Genomic DNA, 7,647 nt, shown 5'->3' with positions numbered 1-7,647 from the left:
GGTGTCGATATGAGCACTTAGTAAATCGCCCAATTGTGTGATGGAATCTACCTCATGCTTTCCTCCTCTTGTGGCCTTTCGAGGCCTACTATATTGGGAATTATGAACCGTCATCTCTTCTATTTTGGCCCATGTTTGATTGTCATCAACTTCGGTAAACCTCCCATTGGATCCCATGTTAAGAACATTGCGTGAGTCTTCATATATGCCGTTCCAAAATTGTTGCACAAGGAACCACTCACGAAGTCCATGATGTGGATAAGAATGACAAGTGTCCTTAAGTCTCTCCCATGCTTCATACAATGATTCCTCATCCCCTTGCTTGAACCCGGTGATTTGGGCTCTCAACATATTAGTCTTCTCCGGAGGATATAATTTCATGTAAAAGGCAAGTGATAACTTCTTCCATGAATTAATACCAAGGGTAGCCTTATCTAGGCTCTTCAACCATTCCTTTTCGGTACCGATCAGATTTGGTCTTGAGTAACTCTGGTTTGAGAAATTGCATCACAATAATCGCAAAAAGTCTCCATATGTAAATGAGGATCCTCACTAGGCATCCCTCCAAATTGACTTCTCTCAAATAATTTTATGAATGCGGATTAGGCAAAGAAATTACCGGTTAAATGTGGTGGTGTAGGAGTACCGTTTGGTAGGTTCTCCTCGGTTGGTATGGAATGTGATGAAAATTTAGGCATTGTAGGTTGATTTTGTGGTTGGTTTGGAATTGGGTTATCCTCTCCTTCTCTTGCAAAAGCGTTCATAAACTCAATGTTATTTGGTTGAATGTCCACAATCTCTCCAATACCTACAACTCTTGAAGTACCTCTAGCAACTCTTCTATTGTTGGCTAAGGTCCTTTCAATCTCGAAATCAGTAGGTAACAAATTACCTTGTGATCTCCTATTCATGCAAAATATCAAACAACTAGAGAACAATTAGAACAGCCTTGAGGAGATTGACTTCCCTAAGGTAAAGAAAGACACAACTAAAACCAATTAACGAAAATCAAATCAATTGAACACCGTCCCCCGCAACGACGCCATTTTTGGTTGAGGCGTTTTTGTGCTTAGTCGTTGTGACTACCTAAGCAAAACAATATTTATAACTTCACAAACTACTCTTAGTAAAGAGGTAAGTAAAGGTCAGATCCCAAGGGACGGGTATTGATTTAAGATTTCAATTGCAAGTAGTTATCTCTTACGGTGTCACAAATTGGGTTGAGATGAGGTGTGATCTAAACTAATCAACAAGATGAATGTAAACTAATGAAAATAAAGTAAAGCAATTAAAGGGGTTTGTAAACAATTGATTAAAGGCACTAGGGTATCATGGGTTCATAGGGGATTCATGGAAATAGATCATACAAACAAGTTCTCAATTAGAAGCAAGCACTTATTGTTGTGATGGGATCGAGTTAGTGTATATCTTACAATCCCTAGGAAGATTTGGGTCCCGGAGCCGAGTTGATCAAGACTTTACAACACCTACAAGTCGACTTAGACTCTTCCTATTCCACTCTATGCATGGTCTAATGTGGCTCGAGTTGGGTTATGTCTTACAAACCTCATTCAAAAGATAAGAGATGTGTAAAAAAAATGCAAGGTTTCATAATCTAGCATTTCATCAAACATAACATGTGCATAGGTTGAAATAACAACAAGCAAGCAATTAATTATGAAAATATATTAGATTAAGCATAGATTAATTCCCATGATTGTTTACCCTAATTCCCCATTAACCCTAGCTAAAGGACTACTCACTCATGATCAAGTTTAGCATGCTAATAAGGTTGTTAATCATACTAACAAAGGAAAACATGATGAATAAATGATGTGATTAACAATAATTAAGCAAAGGTAAAAAGAGAGTATACCTATTGAGGTGATCCAAATAATAAAGCAAAGAATAATAGAAGTAAACTTGATGATTGATGGAAGGTTGTCATGAATGATCATAGATCCATATTAGACTCTCTAATAAAAATTAAATTATCTCATAATTCATCATGTTGATGATCTATGTAACATGCATGCAAATATAAAAGCATAAAAATGAAAGTTTAAGGAAAAACAATTTCCTTACATTGATTTTATGGTAAAAAGGGCACAAACTAGTTCACCTTACTAGTTTGTTCTTGAGCTTATAACAAATGGATGATCCTCCTTACAAATATTCAAAGAGAAGATCTCCTTCAAGATGCACCCAAGAACTTACCCAAAAATAATAACAAGTATTTAACTAGAAACTTGTTAAAATTATACCCTTGATATTATTTGTATTATTACGAACATTTCTTAGTAATAAAAAGTATTACTAACTTCTTAGTAATAATGAATAATAATTTTAGAGATATGATTGATTAATGTTCACATGCAAAACATACAAAATGATGTAGTGTAGAAATGAACAAAGGATGGAGTAAATAGGAAGGGAAAGTGGCGGGTGGGGGGAGTGTTGTAGTGGACAAATTGTCTTATATTTTTTAATCATACATCACATGCAAAATCTATATAAGATGAATTATGGTAGTATCTAAAGTAAGGTAAAATGATTATGTTCCTAATCATCCACAACTCTATTTTACACGGTCCACTTGCCCATTTACGGGTCCATATTGGTTCTTATATTTGTCGCACAAATACGTGTAATTTTATTTTAAACATCGTTTCATGTTTAAATACTTCCATAATCAATTCGTCCAAATCACTCCATAAATATACGTGTACTGCTACACATATTATTTACGTACTAATATTAATCACATTAATCAATTAGTATAATTTTAGTGAATTAACAATTAATTAATTAAAACCCGTCTCCCAAAAATTTATTATTCAACTATCACATAATTAAATAATAAATGTCGTGCCTCGAGTTCGCAACTCGAAATCTCTCTAAAATAATCGACTAACCTCTTAGTCTATAAATCAAGGGACTAAATAAATTGTATCTCATACAATTAATTAGTTGTCAATTGGGGTTCGTTCCTTTAGGTGTGACCGAAAGGGGTCAGTTGATCACCGCCGTCTCACGACAATAACGTCAAACTCTAGTCTGCCAACCGTTATCGATTTACGTTAATCAACTGACGAGGATCAAATAATTAAATATCTGATGATATTCCATTAATGAGATTTATTATGTAAACGCACTATTGTGGAGGACACTAACTCCAACAATCTCCCACTTGTCCGATACAAGGTGTGCGCTACCAATTCTCTTGTCCGTTTTAATCTCCCACTCAATGCAAGGTGTCTTTCAGGTCACACTTGCACACGAAAATATCGCGAGTGGTTTTCTCGATCAGGAGTGTGACTACCTGACCGGAAAAATCTCTCACAGATTACTTCCGAGCGTGGCCACGCATTTGTAGTCATTAACTCCTCGAGTGGCCTTGAGATATAGTTACCCAACGTGGGTGGACAATTCCCTGTATGCCCTATCTATCCTATTGCACAATACAGCTCATCATGACCTAGTAAATGCCCTTTTGGCCTCCTTTCACGGCACGACCTAGGACAAAAACCAAAGTCACTCGGAAACTGCACTTGCTCAGATAATAGTCTCCAATCAAAAGAATCGACTCATTAGAACATCTTAGAGATCCCCGCCACGACTAGGCGTCTATAATAGAACTTAGGGACTTTCTAAATGGTCACTCTCCGGCAAAGTGTCACACACTCTGCCTATGTAATCGACTAGTCATCACGTATGACCTTATGGTGTTGAACAACCATCAATCGACTTACAATCTAGTCACTTCAAGACGTCACCTCATTAAGTGAGTAGGGACAAAATGCAATGTTCATCTTATTCACTTGAATATTGTTCAACATAGTCTCCACAACTTATTCAGATAAACAAGGTATTCAATGTTTTCAGTCAAACTGAATAATTGAGTTCTTAAAGAAACTCTAACAATGAATGCGATCATCACTTATGTAAATATCAATACTCTATCCAATATTTACATAAATATCTTTAGCAATTAAGGTATACTCCTCAATTCACATTGAGATGACATAATCATCATGTCTACCTTATGCCTACGGCTTTGGTTAGAGGATAAGCAACAGTTGCATCACTCTAATTTCCATTGTTATTTTCCTTTGTTCTATGTAATATTTTCATCACATAGAGCCTTTCTAAGTACATGTTTAAACAAGTTTTTAGACTCTGGTTCTAAATCCAGTCAAACACTCCCACTATTTTCATAGTTTCTTGGGATACGATATTCGGCTAACAGAACTACTCTAGTCCCATTAAATTTCGGTTATTAACTATCTCTCTTACAACATCGGATGTTGTAATGTACTTAGCTTTCGTTTATGATTTGTACGTATAACACTTATACATACACATCCTTCATATGACATCTTTTATGTATGACTCCTTATATATGTTTGCTTTATACATGTACAACTTCTTATACAGATATGTATAACTTCTTATAGATATTATTCTTTATGCACATAGCATTCTTACATGCTAACCATTCCTTAACGAGGCCCATAACATCTTATAAGCATAGAAATGTTTCCGTGTAATCCTTTTACACAAAATTCATAAATTCCTCCAAACTATAAGAGTAAATCCTCAGTGCTTCTCAAGTACTCAAGGGTGCTCTTGATAATCATCTAGTGACACTCACTAGGAAATGATTGGTAAAGACTTCTCAAATTCTCAACATGATAAGTCCCGACGAGAGAAGCTTTTAGCATATTTAATAGATCTTGCAGCGGAAGCACAAGAGATTAGGGCAGAGTACGGATCGGGTATTTGATCTAAAGTGCTAGTTCGGATCGGATATCCATATTAAAAATCCTGAACTTAGATATCCAATATCCAAACCAAATGTTTCGGATATCCAATGTTCGGGTATCCAAAACAATCGGATCGGATGCGGATATCCATCGGATATCCATACTTTAGAATTTACTTTAAAATTAAGTTTGAAACACGATTATATTCATTGTCTTACATGATGATTTTCTTTAGTATTCTTATTCCAATGTTCTCGACATAAAATTTAAGTACCACCTAGATATTTCTCTAATATTTTAAACATTAATTAAGTTGCATAAAATAAAATTTATTTTCTCGAAATTATACTAGAAAACTATAGTTTCGGATCGGATCGGATATCCAAATGTTTTAATTCTAATATCCATATCCAAACCAAAACCAACGATTTCGGATTAGATATCCAAACCAAACTTAACTTTCGGATCAGATATCCAAACCTTCGGATCAGATTCGGATCGGATATCGGATCAGTTTGGATAATCGGATTTTTTGCTCTGCCCTACAAGAGATCATATTAATTGTTCAACAACTTGAACGAATCAAGAATCTTATCACATAAGTCTCTTGACTATAATGCTAATATCCATAGAGATCTATCTCATTAGATCTGGATATTTAATATGCGCCATGCTACTCTCAAGTATTCACCCGATAATATTTCTAGTCACTAATATGTCAAACACATATTTAGACTAAGAAACATCACCTTAGCTACATTTTTAGTCACTAATATGTCAAGCACATATTTAGACTAAGAAACTTACTTTAGCTCCCACTAAACTCCATGTATCATCATGGTACCTCGACACTCGAGTGATACCATTTTGATAGACTACATGATTGAACCCAAAGTTCCAACTCTTTGACGTATATAGATCACAAAAGGGATCTTTCAAGAATGCTAGGTTCTTAGCATTGACAACATCAACAAAACTTCTCCCAAGGAGAAAGTTTCATTATTCATTTGCCTAATCTCATCCTCATGAGAAGCTATATTGCTAAGAACATACGAATTGATAAAGGCATTTGGGTTGTCAAAAACTCTCTATAACAACCCCAAATTTTAAACATCTTATGTAACCTTTACGACAAGATCAAGGTAACCAACCAAAGTATTCACCTTAAATCAAGTCTCGAAAATATCTCGTGTTTCCTTCCTTATCGCATCGTGTGCAAGGATATCAATTCGAATTGCATGGCGACACGCCATCACATGGAGTTCATACTATAGAAAAGCCTTTGATGAGGATTTAAGATTCGTCACTTTTGAAAAGTAACGCAATATTATCGCAAAATTTTCTCCTTATAACCACTGAGCCGTAATAAATAACGTCTTCTTGCATTGTACTCACCACTGAGCCTCAATAAAGAACATCTTCTTGCATTATACTCAATTTGTGGGTCTTGGACTTCCGTAAGTTCAAAATTTCTCCCACTCTGTCGTCCAGAAAATGAAAATCTTTCTGGAAAGACAGCATTACGAGCCACAAACTCTTTGTTCTCGTTTTGGAGGAGTAAAAACCAAGTGGTTCAATTTTGGGTAACCCTCACAAATACATAAATTGGTTCTGAACATAAACATTTATGGTCCCAAATGTATAAAACTGACATGTTAGGGACCATCCCTATCCATATCTCATATGGAGTCATTTAGGCTATTATAGTCGGGTTTTAAACTTTTAGTGAGAAAATAGCTTACAAAATTGCAAAAAAACTCAAACTATATCTCATAAAGTTCGGTTTATATACTTGACTACACCATACTCAATGGTGTCCCAAGGAGAAGGTATTATGTGAACTGGTTCACAATCTTCTTAGTGATTATCAAGGTCATTACTTGATATTACCCATTTGATCTTCAAAGTCATTACTTTGAAACTCCCGATCAACATCTTGATCTTGATGTGCTTTGGGTTTACTACTTCATTTTAAAAATATAACACGTTTCAAAAATCACTTTTATGTCATATTAAATAGATATGAGGTTTTCATATCTACTTAACATTACGGTAAAAGTAACGAAGTATATATATATATATATAACCAACTATCGACCTTAAGCATCCGTATGTATATGGTCAATTACCTCACTATTGTGTTTCTTTTCTGCAAAAGAAAAACATAATACATGCACATATACCATAAGACTCACAATCAAATGGTTGTTCAATGTGCTTTTTGTTTACTCGTTTGAAACGTATTTACTTGAGGTTTGATCAATTGGGTTCATCAGATTAGAGACTTTAAAATCTACAAGATAGTATAACATTTAGTTTTCATGAAGAATGTAAAATTCCTCTAACTTTAGTGGTCTAAACCAACCACCAAGTTATCATAGGAGTAGGTACAATATTTTGTTTTAAATCACATGAGTGATGACTTCTATGTATAAACATAGATAATTACATTCTTTTAATACCAAATTTAGGTACATTTGTCCCTATCTAAATCATTGCTACTCTAGCACCATTTCGATACAAAAATGTCCTATGTTAGACGTATTGCGTTTTGTCAATTCATGTAAACTTCTTTACAAAGAAATCACCCGTACTTGGTATCTCATACCAAGATAGTGGAACTAGCCTATCCATTGAATAGATGTCTCTTTCAACTTTGTGTGGGAAATAATCTGTATACTTCCCTTAATTTAGAAGGATTATAACGAATTTAACAATGATGATTAAAGGTCATAAACAAAATACATAAACAAAGTATAAAGGATTCAGAATTAACCTTCGGTCCTAGCAAATATGGCCTAAGAACAATATCAAAATTGATATTCGCCTATCAGTTGCACCCAAGACGATATGAGATATGCCCTTATTTATTGTGCTAGAA

At 34.8% G+C, this 7,647-nt stretch overlaps 1 non-coding gene across 1 annotated transcript; it reads left to right on the top strand.

The window, feature by feature from the left end:
• The first annotated feature begins 244 nt into the window (after positions 1 to 244).
• Positions 245 to 351, top strand: LOC141636490 (small nucleolar RNA R71). Its single transcript, XR_012541096.1, has one exon. It is a non-coding gene; the product is annotated as a small nucleolar RNA R71 (small nucleolar RNA).
• Positions 352 to 7,647: the final 7,296 nt, after the last annotated feature.

Source organism: Silene latifolia, chromosome Y (genome assembly GCF_048544455.1).
Source record: "Silene latifolia isolate original U9 population chromosome Y, ASM4854445v1, whole genome shotgun sequence".
NCBI classification, from domain to species: Eukaryota; Viridiplantae; Streptophyta; class Magnoliopsida; order Caryophyllales; family Caryophyllaceae; genus Silene; species Silene latifolia.
This window is presented reverse-complemented; position numbering and strand designations above follow the sequence as displayed.